At 38.3% G+C, this 23,139-nt stretch overlaps 1 long non-coding RNA gene across 7 annotated transcripts in view; it reads right to left on the bottom strand.

Annotated features, from left to right (window-relative positions):
* Positions 1-23,139, bottom strand: part of LOC143682851 (uncharacterized) — a 216,872-nt gene that overhangs the window by 42,856 nt on the left and 150,877 nt on the right. For 4 of the 7 annotated variants that reach the window (XR_013175331.1, XR_013175322.1, XR_013175323.1 and 1 more), the window contains one exon: positions 21,238-21,320. The exons of 2 other annotated variants lie outside the window; for them this stretch is intronic. This is a non-coding gene — a long non-coding RNA (uncharacterized LOC143682851). Of the gene's footprint in view, positions 1-7,033; positions 7,408-21,237; positions 21,321-23,139 lie in introns of those variants that run through there. One more of the 7 variants, XR_013175325.1, reaches the window with a different exon arrangement.

Here is a 23,139-nt window from a genome sequence, read left to right on the forward strand (position 1 = left end):
TCTAGCACAAACAATAAGAAAACATTTGCCTACTGGATGATTTTTGATGATAGTGAAAAAAAGGCAGAAGTTTTCTTTAGTCAAGCTGTCTACGGCAGACACTGTTGGCTGTGTCGTCTCTGTGATACCCTTTCTCCTTTCTTGCTCATGATTTTGTGGTTCAGATATTTGGAAAGGGTTTGACTGAGAAGTTCTTGCTTGGGGTCTTTTATAAAGTCCTAGACAGATGTTGGCTGGGGCTACTGCCATTTGAAGGCTTAGCTGGATTGGATGCCCAAGACTGTGCATTCACATGTGGACTTCGAATGTTGGCTCTGGGCAGTTGGCTGGGGATTCACTTGTCACCTGGAGAATCTATATGTGGCCTCTGCAGCATGCTGGTCTTAGAATAGTTGGACTTCTTCATGGCAGCTGCCTTTCTCCAAAGTGAGCATCCCCAAAGAACCAGGCAAAGTCTTCATGGTCTTTTATGTCCAAGCCTCAGAAGTCACACAGCATCACTTCCACCATACACTGTTGGTAGAAGCAGTCTCAAGTATGCCCTGATTTAAGGACATGGAACTTAAGCCTGGCCTGTTGAGGGAAGACTGTCAAAGAATTTGCAGAGAAGTTTCAAATCTTTTACAAAGTGCAGTGCATCCATACATTGTCAGGCTTTTCAATGATTGGTCTGCAATGGCAAAGTCTTCTTTTTGTCTGGGTCAGAGTCAAGTGTTCACTTCAAGGCAAGAAGGATCCATTCAGAGTTTGCCAATTTCATGAAAGACTGTGGCTGAACCCTTCATAATCAGCCACCTCATTTTACCAGTCATTTTCTTAAAACCCATAGAGGAGTTTGCTCTGGTTCCCTCTCAGATTAACCCAGGTTTCTCTGCTCCTCATTTCCATTCATTCCTGCTTTCAATCTCTACCCCAGCCCCCACTCCTGCACACTCACCAAAATCTCCATTTATGATCTGCTTTTTCTGCTCCACATGCACACAACTCAGACATGGTTGCCCCACTACTTCCTAAAATCACCCATCTGAGACAAGAACATTCTCTGGGTCTCAGTTCCAAATACTTGGATCCAAGAATCCAGAAGAAAAGGACATAGGTGCTACTTAGCCAAGCCTGTTAGAGAAGACCTTGGGGGAAAGGGCATGGGAATTTAGGAATGCTAATCAATTATATTATAAAAATATATATAAACATAAAATATAATATATAAATATAAATATATCTAAATAAAATATGTAAATATAAAAATATAATTGATTAATATATTACTTAATTTTCTAAACTTATTTTTGAGAGTTCTCCCAAATTCTGCATCTCTGTCACTGGTTTTCTATCACCTCCAAGCAAAAAATGTTCAATTTGCAGTCCACCTGGCATTTTACCATCTGCATCCCTAATATCTTCTTTTGACCCCAAAGGTAGTGATACGTGCCCATGCTTCCTTCACTTGCCAAAGTCCTCTTATTCCTGACAATTTCTACAAGAACACAACATTCTGGCCAAGTAAAACTAATCTAAAACATTACTTACTTCAGAAAAGTAATTGCAAACAAATGACCTGATTAATGGTAGGACTTAGATATTCTTGAGCCTGAGACAGATCATGTTCACTAGAGCTCACCTTCCTGGTGCCCACACTTCCAATACTGGCCAGACAAATTTATCTGGAGTCTTCTCCAGGTAAATTTCTCCAAGAATGGCAATGTTCCCATTTGTCATTTCCTTAAATTCTTATTTGTGCATTTCATTCTAAAGAACATAAAGGATAAAAATGAATCCAGTCTTGGATAACTTCAACATTTTCACCATAAAACTGCCCCAGGCATGTGTAACCAGGTTACTTAGTCATGGAAGTTCACAGGATTTGGGAGCTCAGTTTTATGTATATCATTATATAGGTGCTTAAGAAATACTCAAACGAATCTTTTACCACCCCCAAATTAAAAAAAAAAAATGCTGATGTTCTTCTTCCCACATGGCTGACATATTCTACAACCTGATGCAGGTTATCCTCACTTACAAAGGAAAAGGATGTTGCAATAGCAGTAGTTGTGCCCAAAGTAAGAACAGATGTGTTTTTGATGGATGGGGGAAAGATGCTAGCTATTATGAACAAGAATTTATAGATAACCTGTGCCTGCTTTCTTCCTGATGAGAAGAAAAAGGAACCAAATGAGAATTCTGGGCATTTCTAAGACAGTTCCAGTTGTTTTAGAATCCCAGAGCATGTAGTACATTTCTCAAACCAATCCAAATCATAGTAGATGATATTACAAGAAATTAGAGAATTACATTATTTCCAGAAATTTTAACAACATAGGCTTTTATAGTCTAGCAATCCACAGATTATCACATACTGAGCCTCAAGTTTAAAAACATAGGATCATCTTCAAAACAAGACCCAAGGAGTCTCTGGGACAGGAACATTTAATCCAATGATTAATTTGTAAAAATTTGAGAGGCCACTTAGCAATCCAATCCTGAAACATCTGAGTAGAGAGGAGAAACACATTTTCTCATTAATCAGATTTTAAGTCGTTGTATACTGCTCCTATACCTTTCAAAGAAGAGACTTAAACTATTTATTTGCTATAATTTGGAGGTGTCATTATGTTAAAACTTTTGCTTAGTCCCACGTAATCTGATAAACAATATTAAGGAAAAGGAAAGCAAGGCAAAAACAATATTCTCCCTTTTCTGCCCTTTTATCTGACCCCTGCCACCAACCTCACAGATGAAATGAACATAGGCAGGTTTTTTAGTATCAAACACATCCTTAAGAGTGATTCAGCTAACTACCATAAGAGGTAAAGTTCTAAAGATCAACCACTTTGCAGGGTTGCAGCAGCAGTTGAAGTAAAGCAATATCCTTTCTATTTCTACTGTGAAACTCTTATCTGTGTTTGATGAACCCTAAGGAACACTTGATCCTTCCATATAACCAATTCCATTACTTTATTTTGCCTTCAATTTCTCATTAAATTGAGAAATTTAAAAACTTCCTTTGACTGTCCCATACCTTTGCAGCTACTGCTCCATTTCTCTGCTCTCGCTCATAGGAAAACTCCTCAAAGTAATCTTCTGTGGTCATTGGTTCCATTCCCTCCCCTTCTATACTCTCCAACCCATTCCTTTGGGCTCTCATTGGCACCCTTAAAAAACCTTTATTATGACCACTTGACCCTCATATTGCAAAACCTAGTGATCAGTCTTAGCCCTCTGCTGATTCATCCTCTCAGCATCATTTGACATGCTGATTACTCCCTTTTTCTCTACCTTCTTCACTTGGCCCCCAGGGCCCCCTCTCTTTTGTCTCACCCTCCCCCACTGGTTTGTCCTTCTCACTTTCCTTCATGGTTTCTCCTAGATTTTGGTCCTAAGACTCCTTCTCTCCTATCCATATTCACTTATTCAGTGATATCTTTTGGTCCCATGGCTTTACACAGTCTAACTTCTGGGTCCCAATTTGTAGCTCCAATGTTGACCATGCCCTTACTGTCCAGATTCATATGTCTAACTTCAAATTAAACAGTTCCATCTGGTCTTCCAATAGAAACCCCAAACTTAAAATGTTCACAACTCTGATTACCGGCTCTTCCCCAATGGAAAGTAAAACCTCCACCTCCTTCAGTATTATTTGTCTTGGTAAATGACAACCCTATCCCATCCTTACAGTTGCTCAAGCCAAAAGCCCTCCAGTCATCCATGACTTCACTCTTTTTTCAACATCTCCCATCTAATCTTTCAGCAAATCCTAAGGACCTTACCTTCAAAATATATCCAATATCCAAGCATTTCTCATCTCTCTGTCACCAAAACTCTTATCCAAGCCACCATAATCTCTGAGTTATTGCTACAGCTATCCAAATTTTCTCTCTGCTCCTATCATTACCCCTGCAGTCTCTCCCCTTGCAGCAGCCAAAGAGAACTGCTTAAAACACATCAGATCACTCCTCTGTTTAAAAATCTCTGATGCTTTCCATTTCTCTCAGGAGTGGGTACCTCTGTAAAATTATCTCCTTCTAGTCTCCACCTTGCTGTCTCAGTTTAGCCATTCCAAAAGCCTCCTATTTCCCTGCTTCCCTTCTTGCCCCTCTTCAATGAGAAGTCTATTAGCCTCCTTTCTCTTGCTCAGATACTCTAAGCCCACTCTTCCCTGAAGGCCTTTGGCATTTGCTCTTCCCCCTTGCTTAGAAAAATCTTTCCTCAGATAATCCATTTACCTTGCCCCCTCTCTTCCTCAGGTCTCTTCTCAAATATCACCTATCAGAGGAGTCTTCCTTGAGCATCTTAAATAAAAAAGGAGTTTCTACCCCAATCACTTTCTCTCCTCTTACGTCACTTTATCTTTCTTCTTAGCATGTATCACCACTGACATGCTATCAATGTTTACCTGCAGATTTGTTTATTGTCTATCTACTCCCATTTAGAATGTATGTTCCATTAGGGCAGGGATTAATTTTAATCACTGGTTTAGCTCCAGCGTCCTGAAATAATGCCTGGCCAATAATAAATGCTCAGTAAATAGTTGTCAGGTGAATAACTACATGAATGAATGAATGAACTGATGTTCCATTCAATGCATAATTTGTGATTGGCAACTAAATGCTTTTTTTTTTTAACTGAATGCTTTTGAAAGTTAAAGCAGTAGATTAGTCTTGGGCAAGTAAGAAAAAATGAAAAATCAGTCACAATGGTTAAGTGCCCAGTTGATGCCTCTTAGAAGCTGATTTTTCCATTACTGACATTTCCAATTGAAGGTTTACTCCCCTCATTGACTAAAACCTGCCACCACACTGAGTCAGATGGGACATGCTACTGGGCCAGTTTTATTCCTGTGTGACCTGAATGACTCAAAATGCCAATGACAATGACAGCTTTATGTCCCTGGAATTACACTTGGAAGTCCTGAATCAAGTGTCAACTTCATTCAAGTGCATCTTGCTCAACTTGGTTAACTTGAAACTCTTCATTCCTTGTACAAGATTGCTGTTTTATCTTTTGTCATCCACTTGCTGTGTGACTAGTTTTAATGTTAACATTTTTAAGTGAAAACTCTTTGATGCTAAACAAAATCATATGAGAAATTTTCAAAATGTCTGGATATGATATTTAAAAAAAAAAGATGCAACTTAAGACTTGTCAATCATAAACTAAATATACATGATTTTAATTGAGCATCAGGAGTCCAAACCTATTATTTTAGTATATGAACATCTTATCAAATGCTAAGTATTGTGGCATGTGGCTTCAATTTACACCCCACATATTAATGAACCACATGCTTAACTTCTCAGGCATGAAAATCTCCTCTCCCCATAGCCCTCAAACACAGACTGAGGTGAACAGTGAGGTTCCCAATCTGATAAAGAAGGTGTTGAGCTTAATTATTATTTATTATTATTTTTTAAAAAAACATTTTCATTTTACTATTTTAATGGAAATTTGTTACTATATTCACAATTTAAAAAATCATATTGGTGCTAAGAGAGCAGACCTATATCTTTTGGACTTCATTTGAAAAAGATGAGAGATTTAGAATCTAAAGGTTCTCAGGGAAACCAAGACAGATAATGCTCCACTGGCTTCAGCATGTTATAAATATACATATAGGCCTGGAGGGCATTGGGAGAGGGTATAAAATAAAACAAAAACTATTCATTTGTATAACTTTCTGTCCTTGCCTTAAGGAAGGTTTTTACCTTGTTCTGTTCTTCCAGGGAGGAGAGGAGGTGAAGAACTTCACATACTCAGGAAAACTTTCTAAAGCAGTGGCATCAAGTAGTTTCTTCAATTTTTTCCAACCTGAGCTATTGGTTTGCCACTTCTTGAAACATTCACTTTTCAGTATATACAAGTTAGACTACAACAGGCAACAATAAGCAAAGAATTGGGCATAGTAACCAGAGTACTATGTTAAGTTCCTCAACAATATTAAGAGAAATTATAGCCTTTTGGCACTAAATCCTTTGGGTTTCTGTTAGGGAAAGTCAACTAAACTTTTTTATTCATTGACTATATCAGTTCAACATTCCACAATCTCTCTCCTAGTTAGCTAAAGAACCTTACAACTGAAAAGTGTTCCTACTCTAACCCTACTCAATCCACAAGAAGGATTTGATCAGTTATAGAACAGTGTATTGGATACTTGTAGGTTCAAAGACATAGTCCAAAAACCTCATGGAGTTCCCAATATGGTAGATAAAATCTACGTCATAGTGCTGCTGGGATAAAGGAAAAGCATTATTATGGATACAGAGATATGGTTCTAGAACTCTGAATGTGGGTTTAGAGGAAGAAAGCGCCGCAAGGATAGGGAAGGCTTCCCTAGAGACTCTTCAGTCTTGAAAAATGAGTAGGAGGTGACCTGATAATAAGAATCTAGTACTGGGAGCAGGAAGGCAGAGCGGAAGGGTATCTGACCTGCATTGTCTAATACCATAGCCACTAGCTATTTTACATTAATTAAACTAATTAAAATTAAATTAAATTAAAAATGTAGCTTCTCAGTCACACTGGCCACATTCAAGTGCTGAATATCCACATGTAACTAGTGGCTACCATATTGGACACCGTAAATATAGGACATTTCCATTATTACAGAAAGTTCTATTGGACAGCACTGACTGAGTAAAAAGAACAGCAAAAAGGCTTAAGAGATGCAGGTATAGCCAGGGAAGGAGAAGAGCAGATAACGAGGCAGAAAGCATAGGCCACTCACTGCAGACCAATCAGGAGTTCTTTGGCCATTATCACATAATGCAGAAGAATTCATGTCCTGGCAAGTTCTGCCTGTTATTATCAACCAGTCACTACAGCACTGAAAGGCTGTGTGGCCAAAACATTTGAACAAGCATCCTTAGTTCACCAATTGTGCTTATGAAACCAGATGTTTATGGTAATGAAAGCAACTTACCACATCATGAAATCATTAGTTTTCTTTGAAAAAAGGAGATTGAATTTTTTATTGGGGCATCTCATCCCCCTTTTTTTAAAACATGTTAAAAGAAAGTCTGTGTAACATTTTGCACTTACGAAAACTGGTTTTTATAGTTTCTTGGTTTTACAACACACAGATTTCAACAGATCCAAGTTTTGACTGTAGGAACACATGATCATGCCATTAAGAATTTTAAAATGGCTTCAGGTATACACTATCCAACCCCACCAAGAATTTTTCCTCAAACAACTAAAAAAGGATCAAAATGAAACTTAAAAAATAATATGGATAAATTTAGAAATATATAGGGCTACAAAAATAATTTAGGATTCCTTTTCATGCAGTCCTTGGCTTCCTTAATGGACCATATATGTCTTTGCAATCCAAGAGACAAGGGTGAAATATCTCCGTCACATAGCTACCAGGCCTTGGTTCAATCTCTTCTTCTCTTCATCCAGTTTCTTCATCTGTAACAGGATGATTGATTGCGAATAAGTAAGCTAATACATGTAGAACACTTAACATATAAACTCATTCTACCTTTTTTTGGGGAGGGTGGGGGCGGCTGTCCTCAAGGCCATTTATATATCTGATGGTACTGCAAGTTTGTTCCAACACTTCTGGTAACTAAGCCTTTTGAGATGAGTTCTAAGACCAATTACATGAAAAATCCATATCAAAGATTTTGAAATAACAAAAGCACAGAAAATAATAACATATTTATGCTAGACACGTGCCTAGGGCCCACAAATTATTCAAGGTATGGGTGTTCATTGTGGAGGTTCCCAAACTTTCTCATTCATAGTAACCTTAATAACTCAGTAATTTTATTTTACAGGGCTTCTATACCAAAATAAATACCTAACCTTATCACTTATTAACTTGTTAGGGTCAAACAACATATTGGTAGCAATTCTTACAGTTTCCAACAGACGTTACTTTGTATCCTTAGAAAATGGTAACAATGTGCTGTTGAGAGCCCATTGCAGTACCACAGGGCACCTTGTTAAATAGTTTAGGAACTGTGGGTTTAGCATTTTACAATTTGCCGAGCACTTTCACAGCTACCAGCTCATTTATCTTTCACTACTGGGCGACATTATATAGATGAGAAAACTGAGACTGCAAGAGAGTACACCCAAAGATTTCATAGCTAGGAAGTCGCAAGTCAAGACTAAAATTTGTTGGGTTCTGACTCCAAATGAAGTCTTCCTCCTATACTGTATCTTCCTCTGCTCCCGTTGTCAACTGCATCTTTTACTAATCTTATTTTCCATGAAAACCTCATAAAATGAGTTATATAAGAAAGATTTTTATCTCAGGCTGTTCCTTTTCAAATTTGTATTTTAATTACTTGACTAGATAAAGTGTTATTTCATAATATTTTTTACACTGACACCCCCCACCAAAAATGAAAAGGTACTGCAGCAGGCATATGCATGTTTCAGAATAAAGCAAGGTATACAGTTTTGAATGAAATAGTAGGAAAGCTACCATGCAAATTACAAATTAATAATAATAATGGTTAAAATATATTGAAAACTAACATGTGCTAAGCCCTTTATTAACTGCTTTACAAAAATTAAACCTTTACAATAATTCTATGCTATAGATACTATTATTATTCACATACTAATGGTGAGAAATTGAGGATCAGAAGAAACAACTAAATCAAAAGTACACAACTGAAAAAGACCTAGAATAGACAAAACAATCTTGAAAAATAAAAAATGTTGGAGCATTGACACAACCTGATTCCAAGATTTACTCTAAAGTCACGGTAATTAAAACTGTTACATTGGAAAAATGATAAATATATAGATTGATGAAGCAGAATAGAGTCCAGAAATAGATCCACACACTGGGTTCATTCATTTTCAACAAAAGTACCAAGGCAAGCAAATGGAGACAGTTTAGTATTTTTAACAAAAGCTGATGGAACATCCATATGCTAAAACTATAAACTGTCTATGATAAAAACATAAGAGAAAAACACTGAGAACTTGGGATAGGCAAAGATTTCTTCAGAAGACATAAAAAGTAAGATCAATAAAAGAAAACAATGGCAAACTGGACTTCATCAAAATTGAAAACTTCTGCTCTCCAAAAGAGCGCTAAAAAAAATGAAAAGACAAGCCACACACTGGGAGAAAATATTGGCAACACATATCTGATAAAGAACTTGCATCCAAACTTATAAAGAATTCTCAAAAATCAATTAAAAGAAAACAAACAACTCAATTTTTAAAAATGGGCAAAAGATTGGGACAGAAAGTTCACCAAAGAAGATATATGGATAGGAAATAAGTACATAAAAAGTGTTCAATATCATTCATTATTAGGGAAATACCAGTTAAAACCCCAATGAAATACTAATACACACATATTAGAAGGGCTAAAATTTTAAAAAGTGGCAAAACCAAGTACTGGTAAGGATGCAGAACAACACATTGTCAGTGGGAATGCAAAAGGATATAACAACTTTGGAAAGCAATTTGTCTACTTTTTATAAAGTCAAACACATTCACTTATACAACACCATAATCTCACTCCTAGGGATTTACCTATGGAAACATATGTCCACACAATGACAAATGTTTACAGAAGTTTTATTCATAATCACCATAAACTAGAAACAAACCAAGGACCTTCAACTTGTGAAGGATAAACAAATTGTGTTCCATCCATACCATAGAACACTATTCAGCAATAAAAAAAAAAAACACTACTCAAACAACTGATACATACAGTGTATAACTGCAGTAACCATATTTCAACTCTTTGTTTCCCTTAGAATCAGTTCCACAAAGCATATTGTTGCCATATTTGTCATCCTACTATTAAATAGATTGCAACTTACATTCTCATAATCACATATATCCCAATTTTATTTTACAGAATGAATAAATTAGTCACCTGAGTTGTACTTGATAAATAGTATAGTTTCCATGATGGGATTCAGCAGATACACCCAAATCATCAGGAATACATTTTACAAACATCAACCCACGGGGCTAATAGCATCTCTTAGGTATTAATTTTTACTACTTATCTTAAATGTGTCTTCAAATTCTGATGGAGTCTTATTATAGGCCCCTAAACACTGAGCAGTAGTAGAAGTTCTTGCTTTCAAGTGGTTGAGTGTCTAATGAGGGAGACTGAACTCATTACTTTCCTTGGAAGAACCCAATTTCAGGAAATAATTGGTATTTCCCAATAAAATTAGTTGATTAAATAATTTAATTGCTCTTATTTTAATAGTATTTCATGTGAATGAATTGATATTTCAAGGAAAAATTTCTTTGTCAACAATTTGTCCAATTTTGCATAAAGAAAATATGGAGTATGTGACATAATAGAATATAAGATATATATCCCATGAGGCTCAGAAGGTATCAGCCTTTCATCACAAAAATAAAATCACAGTTCTCTTTTTAAACCCACTTGAGGCAGACCTACTTTGGTGGCACCCAATGAACCATATCTCCCAGTATTCAAGCCTTACTGTATTTCCTTCCCACACTGATTCTGGGTTTGGTCATGTGAGTAACAGAGGCTTGATAACTGCTTGCACACTGGGTCTTGTCCTCTTGGAAGGCTCACTCTTGAGATGCTCACTTTTGGAACCCAGACACAGTGATGTGCAGAAACTCAGGAATCTACACAGAGAGGCACAATAGAAAGAACTGAGGCTGATGCTTTCTCCATACTCTTCACCCCCTATTCCTGCCACCTTCCATCCTGTCATGGTGGCAAACCAGATTTGATCATGCAGGCAACAACAGTGCACGAAGGCAGGAGTTTTGAAGTTTTGGTCTCGAGATCCCTTTCTATTCTTAAAAATTGTTAATTATGCCAATGGGTTTTTGTTCATGTGGGTCTTATCCAGTGACTTATATGGTATGAAAAATTAAAACTGAAAAACTTGTAAACATATTTAGTTATTAATACTAAAAATAACCAACACATTGCAGATGGTTAACATTTTTATGAACATTAACTATATTTCCCAAAGAAGAAACTTAATGATTGGCATTGTTACACATTTTTTGGCAAATCTCTTTCAAGTCTGGCTTAAGAGAAAACAGCTAGATTCTCATATCCATTTATTTAGTCTGTTATGATATCACACAAGACATAGCCTCTGGAAAATTCTAATATCTAATGATAAAAGCTAATAATGCAAAGTTTTATTATCACAATAACTTTGACTCTGTGGAACCACACACTTTGAGAACCACTGCTCCAAGAGATGGCAATAGAATCTCTCCAGGAATAACCCAGGTCTCTGAAAGGCTGGGTAAAGAAGAGCCCTCTGCTAACCTGGAAGTCATCCAGAACCATATTTTTAAATATCCTGGTGTCTCTATCACAGGAATATACAACTATGGACTCTGCTAATCCTTATAGCACTCTGGCCCCCAAGCCTGAGGAGCCGGTCCTACTTAGCTTAGTCCATGGTCTCTCACTATCTGATTCCCTATTTTACTCCAAATGACCTATCACATAGCCAGAGGGGAGCTCCTCCCCACCACGGGGCCCACTCCAAGTTTCTTCATGCCTCAGAGTCTAGATCAAATGCATCCTTAGCTCCAGAAAGAGGAACTATCTTCACTTCCCAACTAAGCCCTTTTGCTCTGAGCTTCATCTTCTGCCTCAATATAAGGCCCTCTGCAGAATTACTGACAGTGGTGATATCCACTCCCCTTTAAGTAAACCATCACACAATGGTGTCTTCTTAACAAATGACAATAGTATATTACCCAAAGTCAGAGTTACAGACCCAAAGTCAGAGTTACAGAGTCTTCACAATGGTCACCTTGTTAAACATACACAAAGATAAATAATAACATTGAAAAGGCCCAAATTAATGATATAAACAATTTATTCTGTACTGTCAGACTAGAGTGATGGGAGAGAGATGTTAAGTGTTTTCCATGATATTAAAGAAATTCAGTGGCTCTTAATCAGCATTTGTGTAAAGAAATCAAATAGAATTGAATTGAATCAAACCAAACCAAACCAAACTGAACAGAACAAAATAGGAGAGAAAAAAACCACACACACGAGTACCATTTGTGCCTGGGTTCAAAACAGGTTCTGTTATTAGCATTGATTCTGAGAAATCTAATTAAACTTTGGTTCTTCAATTTTTTCAACTATTTCCTAATAGTTTCTACCTCATAGAATTACAAAGATAGAGCAGATGAATACTTGGCAGGTAGTTTAGAACAGTATCTGGGATATATTGAACAATATAACTGTTTGTTAAGTGAAATATACAGTATGCATGTATGTGTGTGAGAGAGAATTGGCTTCTGCTAAATAGTCTGGAAAAAACTTGAAGTTAGAAGAGGTGAGACAAATTTAGGTTTTAATGGGTAGATATGATAAAGATAAGCAAAAGGGAGTGGGGGATATTCCAGGTAGAGCACAGAGTTGGGGGATCTGGGTTTAAGTCCCTCCTTTCATTCTGTCTGAAAAGCTAGCAAGAGAAAAAAGAAGTGAACATTAAGGAAGGGAAAAAATTGCTTCACTTTATATAGAATTCTTCTGTATTTAAATCCCCTTTATCGGTTCCTAACTATTTTAAAAATTATGCCAAGCTGTGATAAAAATGGATGCTCATTCAGGAAACAGCATGTCTAGCAAGGAAGACAAATGGTTAATTCAGTTTACGTAAGAAGAGGGCTTGTACTATGTTGAAACCATCTGCAGATGACCATTAAAATATATCCCCAACAAACATTTCTTTTGGTTGTTTTTGTTTTCAAAATTACATCTCTAAAACACTCTTTTTAAACCACTTGCCCAGTTGGGCTGAAAGCAAGCTACAATTGGATGGTCATCTAATCCTAATTGCCACAAGGAGGACAGACAACATAGTTTAAAGATCTCTTGCTCCTATGCATTGGAACCCAGCAGCACAAAGAGGATATCTGCCACTTCCACTAACCTGCAAAAACAATATGGACTATGGTAAGGTCACTCAAAACCGGTTATGCCTATCTAACTTAGGTCACTGGATAAAATTTTAAACCCATCCATATGGACATAAGAGTTCATCTGATGACTCCTTATTTTGATTCAAAGTTGCCTGACCTGTTAATAAACAGAAGCAAGACTGGCGGGAGGGAGTGGGACAAAGGTAGAGGATGGCTTTGTTTAACTGCACTTAATCTTGGTATCAATAAAATTCATTTTAATCAGTTAAATAAAAAAAAAAACTACAGGGAAATTCCTCACTTTACAGTCTGCATTTTCAGTATGATCCATGAGCTCTTAAGGAATCTTAAAAGATGATTAGTGAAGCAGGCTGTCTTAAGGTAATGTATTATTATTATTATTATTATTATTATTCTCCCCATTTTATAGATGAATTGACTATAACCAAAAGAGGTTAACATGTGGCTCATGAACCTAATAAAGGACAAGGGAAATGCAGTGACCAAATCCAAATATCACAGAGTGTTCTTGGCTGTATTGCTTAGAACTTTCCCCATCTTCCATTTCTATTGTTCAAGAATATACTGTGTGCTGCATGCCAGGTTTCAGCTGTGTAAACAGGTATCCAATCTGAGAGATCCGTGTACCAATTACCTGTAGGGCTGGATTGCCTGAATTACAGTCGGCGCAACTAAATCCAGCCCATGTGATGTAAGCCTAAACTCATTGAACATTTCATGCATAAGTTTAACAATAACAGAAAATACTTTCCTTCAGATTGCCTCGTGATTCAGGGCATCCACCAAACTCACGATTAGGGAAGATGAACAACAGGTTTATCAACATTATATTTAGTGGAGTGTCAGTCATGAGGTTTTCATGAAGAAGCAAGTTGTTTTGCTTTTTTTTTAAAGACATATTTGCATGTAGTTAGGAAGGGCTGTGCTTTTTTCGATCTGTGACTATGACCCCAGGAAGTGTAGCATTAGAGTGAAACCCAACAGGCGGTTGCCTCAATGTCTGCTATTAGAATCAATAAGATACAGTAAGAAGTAATGTTGCAAAATTGCAAGATGGAAGGCCAGATTCCCCTGACAAAGCAGAAAGGCATGCTATAAACACTTACTCCAACAAATAGCCTGAGCAGCAGGCTTCCTTTGTTGAGGAAGTTTTCCACAACAAAGGAAGTATTGTTCTCCTATGGTTACTCTTAATTGATTCTTTGTTGTAGAAGACGCTTAGACTCCACTGTGGAACTGAGGCTTAGGCTCCACCGTGGAATTGAGGCGTCTCACCCAGCATTCTATTCTCCCTGTGGGCCAGAGTGATGGAATAAATTGAGTCAGAGCCAATTGTTTCTTCTGACTGGGCATCCCACATCTTCAGTTCAATAGCAAAGAGTTCACCAAAGAACAATGAGATACAGTAGGCCAAGCTGACAGACAGAGAACAGATGTGCGTAGATCTCATTCGCTCTCAAGACTGGCATCCTGTCTGAACTAGGACAGAGCAACCTACTTCAGGACTCCCATTTCTCCATCTTATTGGTGGGGCATCCCATGTTGGCACTTAGTGATTATCACAATAAAGAGCACAAAGCTCTTCCATTAATTTTTTTTTCAAGGTATGGATATCAAAGCCTGTTTGCTAAGTGAAGTCAGGAGCTTGCAAGAAAATACATTGGTTGTGCGTGCCACACTACTGTCTTAGTTTATGTAAAGTCAGAGAGGGGAATTACAAAAACAGGAATAAGAAGGAAATTAGGTAAACCCTCCTCCTTGTGAGGCGCCATCACCCTATGACTCTAAGAATGCTCTCTCCTCACCCACTCCCACCACCAGGTGGGAGATGAATCATCTCTGCCATGTCATCAAGGTGTGCCTGCTCTGGCTTTTGCTTCCGTGGTATCTAAGCATATTTGATTCAAAAACATTTGTTAATTTAACAACAATGTCTCTTGAGAGCCTCAAGTTCTTTGGCAGAATGAGGTGGGATGTAAAAGGATAATAAGATAATAAACTAGAAAGCTCTAACAATGTGCTAGATCGTGCTATAGATTGAGAAAATGAAAAGTGAATGAGATATGGCCTCAGGTTTCAAGAAGCTCATCATCTAGTAGGAGCCTGACAGATAAACAGGGTCAGCATTATACTAGACATAGCCACAGTGGGTTGCGGAAGGCACAAGAAATTGCCTGCAATACTAAAGTATATTTATGCCATTTTTCCAGCCTATTTGTGGACAGGCCGAAATCCTCGAGAATAACACATTGATCTCAGAGGGTTCCCACCCTCCACCCACTCATCTGGTCAGGTAAGAATGAAAGGAATGACTATAGGTGGGGTTCTGAGTGATATGATTTGGTGTTAAGTTCAGTTAAGTAAGTAAAGCCCATTTGAGGAAGAACTTCCTGTAAACAAGGTACCATGACTGTCTCCAGCTCATGATGAATAAATGAAATTATCGCAACAGACACATTACCTGAAAGAAAGTGGCTCACACAATAATACGGCTTTTATTTTTCCTGTTTGAGGGGTGTGGTTAGGTGACTTTCCCCTGGGTAAGGAACTTTTGGGCCTGGGTGCATAAGGTTAAATGCAGTGGCAAAGTTAAAAGGACCCAGTCAGGAAGTATTTGCTATTTGACAGGAAATAAAATCCTTTGGTGTTACAAAATAAGGAAGAAAAGAAAATCTTGCTGGAAACATTATTAGCTCATTGGCTTGAATTATAAATCCAGTAATTCTCTCAGCTTTTCCTAATGCTTTCTCATTACTACATATTAGGTAAAATAAAATTACAATTAAAGGTAATGTATATTGTTTTATTTTTTCATCTCCTTTCCAATCTAGAACACTCTGCTGCAAAACAAAGCCCTGTGAATACATAAATGTTCATTCCATTCTCCTTTTTAAGCTTTTCCCTCCAGAACTTTCAACTCTCTCTAAATAAAGTTTTTGGACCTTGCAAAGTGGCCATCTTTGCTACTGTTTTTCCTTCTGCCTAGAACAATTAAAAAATCAAATTTTCTTTCTTCCCCAGATAATTAAAAAAACTAAATCTGAAAATCAGCCTTCAAATTCAAACCTGAACTTAAAAACTGAAAAAGAAGTATTGTGGTTTTAAATTCTTTCCAGAAGTAAAGGGTAGGGCTGGAGGAAGAAGACTCCCTGACTCTTTTCACAAACTCTGTTTTCATTAAGTTCACTTCTTTGGGGAGAAAAAAAATCAGTTAGTTACAGGTGATGGAATTATCTACACGAGTGATTAGAAAATCTCATGATCCTTTGCAAATTGGGACAGCAGCAGGAAGAGGGTGGGTGGAAACTCTTCAGGTTTGTCCTATCTCTGTATGATTGTTTTTTGTGTGCATTCTGCTTTAACCCTTTGGCCAAAAAAAAAAAAAAAAGAAAAAGGAAAACCACTTAGAAACGAAATTTAGGGTATAAAAATGATATGAGGATTTGAGAAATGATTATAGCTAATAGTTTATGCAGCTCTTACTCTGTGCCAGACATTATTCTAAGCACTTTATGCTTATTAATTTAATCCTCACCACTCTTTTAGGTTGGGAAGATTATTATCCACATTTTGCAGGAGAGGAAATGAGGCACAAAGAGGTTAAGAACACCTGCTCAAGGATGTACTGCTAGTAAGCTTGTACTTTGAAGGGAGGCAGTGTGGCTCCAGAATATTTGTTTGTTTTTTAACCACTAGGTAGCATCTTTACAGTTTAACACCCATTTCACAAGAATTTACAGAGCAGAGCCATAGGCAGGTGAAGAAAATGAGCAGGGATTTTCAAAGGAAGCTAAAATAGGAAGTGGCTGAGGGACTGGTCACAGATTAACCAGGGTTTCCCATTCAAATAGACAGTAAGTAACACTGATTTGAGAATCTTACCGAAAACAACCTGGAGGCAATGTGTCTACGAAATTCTTCCTTGGAGTTGGAGAGCAACATGGAGCCTCCCAGAGAATCTCCCTTGTGGAATTAACCACCTCTGTAACGGGGCAGGTTTCTGTTTCGAGCTCCCTAAATTACCCTTCTTCAGCTCACCAGCTGAAAGATCCCGGAGACGCGTTTTTTCACCCTGACTTGGACTTTGGCCAGTAGACAATTTATTCCTGAGCAATACCCATATCAGAGTCCGTTCTGAGCACTTGGCTGCTCTTTTCTTCCTGTCTTTATTTTATCACTGTCTTGGGGATACATGTCCTCACTTCGTCAGCATCATGAGGGACCTGAATGATGATCTAGTTCAGGGTTCTCAGCTGGGACTGGGAATTATTGAAAAGGAGGATGTGTCCAAGCGGGGAAGGGAGAGCGCCAAGAGAGTTTGATATTTTTCAAAAGCGGGTGTAGAGTTTTTTAAAAGGTTGAAAACTGCCATTCTTGTTTGATTCCTTCGTCGTATAGCCACGAGGCTGAAGCAGGGTTAAGTGACTTGTAGGGGTTCGTGGAGGCAGAACTGCAACTGCTACCACCACCTGCTGGAGGGCAGTATCTGGCCTGCAATCACCACGCGCTCTTACTCAGCCTTCCTCCCGGACTGTCTTAGGCCAGTGTTTCCACAGACCTTATCTTCAACCCGGCTCCTTCAGGCCATAAATCACCTTTTCACAGATGAAAGATCTGAAGTAGCTTACCTGACTCTGTCACACATGTTTATTTCTATATCCCTTTTCTGCCTCACATTCACCGAGGCACTGATCTTTCTCCGGGATCCTTCCTTTCACCATCCTCCCCATTTCTCCACTTCCTTAATACTATTATTATTATTATTGTTGTTGTTGTTGTTGTTGTTGTTGTTGTTGTTATTATTATTATTATTATTATTACTTTTGTGCACCTAGCTCTTGGAGCTGTCAGACAGTCAATGGAGATTTGGGTAAGGCCTGTCGCAACTGCATCTGCCCCTTTGCAGCCTCATTTTCCAGACCTACTGCTGGATGGGACATCACACCCTTCGCTCCCCTTGGACAAGAAATATCGCGAGGGCTGTGCAATATCGCGAGGACTGTGCGGTATCACGACGACTGAGCGCTATCGCGAGGGCTGTGCAATATCGCAGCGTCCATGCTGGCTGTGTTGTGTAAGCATTCAATCCCCAGCATTGTGAACACCCCCGTAGAAAAAATTACGTGATTTATCTTAATGTCATTTCCCAGATTCTACCCAGCAACACCAGAGAGACCTAGATTGAACTATCCTGATTCCTTTCCTACAGGAATAATCAACCATAAAGTAGCCTCCATAATTACCATTTCATGCAAAACAGAAGAACTGCTCTACCTTGAACACTATGTGGCAGGAATCATGATAGGACTTTTGCAAATCTTAGCTCACGCTTCATAAGAAATCCGTAAGAAAATGGTGGTCTGTTATTATATTAGATGAGGAAGTTTGCCCTCTGCTTCAGTTATTAGGGGCTGAAACCCAGGTCTGTCGGGGTTACGACCCAAGCTCTTTCCTCCACAGCAGCGCTGTGTTTGGCCTGAAAAAGGTTATAAATCATTCTAAGTTCAGTTATTATACTTGGAGACCCTTCTAATGAATTAATCTGCCAAGTAATTTCCCTATGAGGATTTGTTTTCCTTATATCTCCATGGTGTCTGTTAAACATCTTGCTTATTTTATGTCTCTCTGCCATGCCATTGCCCTCACAACTTGCAAAGCTCTCCCTTTTCTGCTAACATATATCTTCCCACTTTCCTTCTTGGTCTTTAGCAGAGGAAGGAATTAAAACTGACAGAGGCCTAGGAACTTCCTTCTGTGCTCTTGCCCCTCTCTCTCCAATCGAGTTTTGTTTCCTCCACGTTGGGACGCCTCCCAAACCTGTTTCTCACCCCCGAAGCCTGAAATTTAGATATGTCAGAAATATCAGCTTCTGGAGGCCATTGCTCGTTCTTGATCAACACCACACAGTTAAACTTTCTGCTGGTTGATTTCCTCTCTGCTGTTGTCAAATGCTTCCTTGCTGATTTCTTTAGAATTAAATCTCTCCCCTTTCTCTTAGGCAGCTGACAGCTTGAATCTTTGCTGCACCAGCAGGCGATCTCCACGTAGAGATCAGCGTGGGCATGTTTTTTCAGGTAGGAATACTGATTCAGGTTCCCCAAAAGTCACATGCTTGTCAGGGACAAAGCGCCAATCAGAAGCTCAACTTCAGACAGTGTGTATTTTTTCTTAGAGTCTAGCAGTTTATCCAGAGACCAGAAGTTCTCAGACTTTGCTTCAAAAGTTGAAATGAGGTGCTTTCACTGTTAGGACAATGGAAAATCATTGTCCAAACAATGGAGGGCTTCTCCCAATTTATAGGGATAAAAAGATAAGGGGTAGGATGTTACCATTTTTACTTGTTTCTTCCACAAAGTTTTCTCAACTTTAAGGTACATTCAACTATTTATCTGAGAAAAATAAATAATTCACAAAATATCAGAAATTTATAAAATATATATCTTTAAATACTTGATATGTGATACATTTTTTTACTATTATGCGAAGATATACATATATAATAAAATTATAGTCTCTACTGGTAAAATTTCTTCCTAAAATGAAATCTATTAGGTCAATGTTTAATTTCATGATTTTCACGTGGGAACCACTGGGCTGGATTTCCTTAGAGGGAAGAGAGAATAACCTTAGTTTTCTTCTTTCTCAGTTGAATTGAATCAAATGCAAGATCTGCCCTGAATGGTTTGGATCCTAGCACCTGCACTAACTGACAAAGCTATGGGAGCTTCCACTGTTCCTAGGGAGGTAACACGCCAAGGATGGGAAGAGAGGCCAGAAAAGAGAGGAGGATGGGGAATTGAGGCTAGAGTTGGCTGCCTGATGAATATTCAGTTTCAACAGCACTGTTCTCCAGCTCTCACCCTCCAAGTTTTTATTTACCTTTTGCCTGATATCTCGTCCCTCTCTTTGCTATCACTAGGCTTCCCCAGATATTAGTTTTCTTCAGCTTTCCCTCCCTGAGCCAGGCTCTGTTTGAGAGAAGCAGTAGCATGTAGTTGTGATGGACCTCTGGTCTCAGTACCTCTGGGGGGCAGGGATTGTGCTAACCACTATAATTTGGAATTATATACTCAGTTTCCATGATGCCAACATCTTTTGGAATAAAGCGAGGAGAAAATAATAGTTGCCTTGTCAAACATAGTATTTTGATATTTTGTGGGTATATCCCTTCAGTGAATTAAGATTATGACAACATCCAAAAAGTAAACTCATCATGCGGCAACAGTACAAAGGCAAAGTACTGTCAGTTGGCACTGAGGAATGACCCTCGATTAGGCTTCCATTCCTGGGTTCTCGTCTTTCTGAAGTACTAAACTCAATAGTAAACCTACTCGATAGCAAACTGTCTCTTCCTCCGGGTATATGAAAAATGAAAAAGGTCACCCACTGATTTCAGTAGTGAAACTTTTGCTCGTGGAAGGCCAGACGAGCGGTGTGGTGGGCAGTGTACAGACATGCAGGAAGCCGCATGTCATAGAATTACTTGTCCTTCATGATGCCGGAATGTGTGGTCAATTGCATTGATGGGCCGTTGTTTTAGTTGGCTAACCTGCTGAAAACAGATACCATGAAATGCATTGGCTTTAACTATGGGAATCTGTTAGTTTATAAGCTTCCAGTTTTGAAATGATAAAAATGTCCAAATCTAGGCATCATCAAAATGATGCTTTATTGCTGATGAGTGGCTGCAGGCAATGCTTTGTCACATGGCAAGGGACATGGTGATATCTGCTGGTCTCTATCTTCTCTTCTGGGTTTTGTTGCTTTCAGCTTCTTGCTTTCATGGCTTTTTCTCTCTTTGTCTGAATTTCATTCTCTTATAAAGGACTCCAATAAGAGGATTAAAACCTACTCTGAATGAGGTGGGTCATACTGTAACTTAAATAGTCTCACCAAAAGATCCTGCTTACGATAGGTTTATACCCACACGACTGGATTAACTTTAAGAATATGATTTTCTGGGGTACATACAGTTCCAAACCACAGCCTTAGCAGTCTCTTCCAAACTAAATCAACAAATTCTCCTTGAAAATTTTAAGGGAGGCCTGTATGGGGTGCTGTATCTTCCAGAGGATATAAGCCTGGAGCTTAATTCAGTCTTCAGGGCAAGAGGAGAGCAGAGTTATAAGAATAAGCACTCTGATACTAGAGCAGAGCTTGGCCACCTAGTTGTACATGAGCATTACCTAGTGTGCTCTTCACATTACCCCCACCCTCATCCTGCCACCCTCCACCAGTTCTGATTTCATTGCTCCAGTTAGGACTGGTCCTTGGGATTTTTAAGCCAAACCCAGTGGCTATAATGAGTAGTCAGGGTAGAGAACCACTTACCTGGAGTCTGAAGGTTGCCTTCATCTATGGATGACTATTGATCTATTGGAGGTCCAAAGCCTCATTCAGAAGCACAGAAGCTCCTTTAAAAGCAAAACAACAGAGCCTCTTTTCACTCATTTGGCACCAAAGACTTCATCCCTGATCCCTCATTTTTTGCACAAGTTCTCAATACAGGAAATGGTATACCTCCTAAGGAAGATGAGGCTGAGCTGGTGCACAAGTATGGGACACAAAAGACCATTGGCTCAGAGACTCAAAAAGAGAAAGGCGCAGGCAAGTTACTTAACCTCTCTATTCTCAGTGTCCTCATTTGTGAATTTGAGAATTGGTTTCATTTGATCTATATTAACCTGTTCTTTCCTTCTACAAAGTGGGAATGAAACACATACATCTCAAAGTCTGACATATAAATTCTTAGTTTTAAATGACAAAGAACTTTAAAGCTGTCTTTATAGTAACATTTCATCTTGAACATAGGAGGAGAAAAAATAAAGTCTGGTCAAGCTCTACACTGGAGAACAGTAATGTAAGGCCCACCCCAGTTTGCCATGCCTAAGAATGATGAGTTATAAGGAAGGGATACCAGGCTGGGGCACATTTCATTTTTTTTCAGAACCTTGAGTACAGTATATGGTAAACTCTTCCTGCTGCAATTCTCTTGAGAAACTTCTAGAGAATATGAATATCCTATCACAGATTTCCAGCCTTGGACTTCCACGTGTACTTGATTCACATACAAATCTGACCACACCTGCCATCTGTCTCCCAGCAGGAAAGGAAGCTGATGAAGTGGTACCAAAAGCCCTAGGAATTTAAAATTTGCAAAAGTGAAACTGGCTGCCTGCCACCCTGTCAATGCACATGGATATCCTTTGCTGACTAATTTATTTTGTAGGAGTCATTAGCTTTATTACTAACATTGCCTCTATTACTACCTTCAGGCAAATCATTAATAGCCAGCTCTATGGCTTAGCAGTATTTATAGTGCTTGAACTTTTACTCCCCCAAAGTCACTAAATATAGAGTTTCAAATATGAATAGACACAAACACCCATCATCATCATTGTCATCAATGTTGGCCATTCATTTTATTGAACACCTGTAATAGGCTCTGTTTTAAGAAGCTTGTAATTTAATCAAAGAAAAAAAATACAGACTATCCATAAAAAGAGATGGCTAGCAATGCACATTGTTAACCAGGCATTCTCAAAGTGGTCTGGGAATCTCAGAGGGACCGGAGACTCTCTCAGGAAGTCTGCCAGGGCAAAACTATTTCCATAATAAAGCCAGTATGTTACTTGCTTCTTTCACTCACATTTCTCACAAGTGTACAGTAGAGTTTTCTAGAGGCTACATGTAAAAGATTGAATGCAGGAGCAGATAAAGAATTCAGCTTTATTAAACCAGAAACTAAAGAGATTTGAAAAAAAAGTGTAAAACAATGCCAGTCTTCTCATGAAATATTTTTATTTTTAAAATTATGGTTATTTTTTCATTAAACTATGTTAACGTTAACATATAGTAGGTTTATTATTTTTTAATTAATTATAAAGAAATAGATTTTAAGTTTCTCAGTTTCAGTTTCTAATAGGATAAATAATGATAGATTGAGATCTTCAAAACATTTTATGAGTTTAAAGGATCCTGAGTCCTAAAAGTTTGAGACTTGCTGTCCTAGACTAAGTTCCTTGACCTGGAATGTTTTTTCTTCCCCTTTCGTCTACTTATACAGGTCTTAAGTATTTGATCAAGATTGAAGAACACTTCTTCCCTAAATCCTTCCTTAATCCTTCTCAGTTATACAGAAAGGGACTAACATTTATTCAGCACATGATCTAGGGGTTTTCATGTATATTAGATGTTACCTCTTCACTCATGTGATCTAACTTCTCTATTTCT

The sequence above is a fragment of the Tamandua tetradactyla genome, chromosome 5 (assembly GCF_023851605.1).
Source record: "Tamandua tetradactyla isolate mTamTet1 chromosome 5, mTamTet1.pri, whole genome shotgun sequence".
NCBI classification, from domain to species: domain Eukaryota; kingdom Metazoa; phylum Chordata; class Mammalia; order Pilosa; family Myrmecophagidae; genus Tamandua; species Tamandua tetradactyla.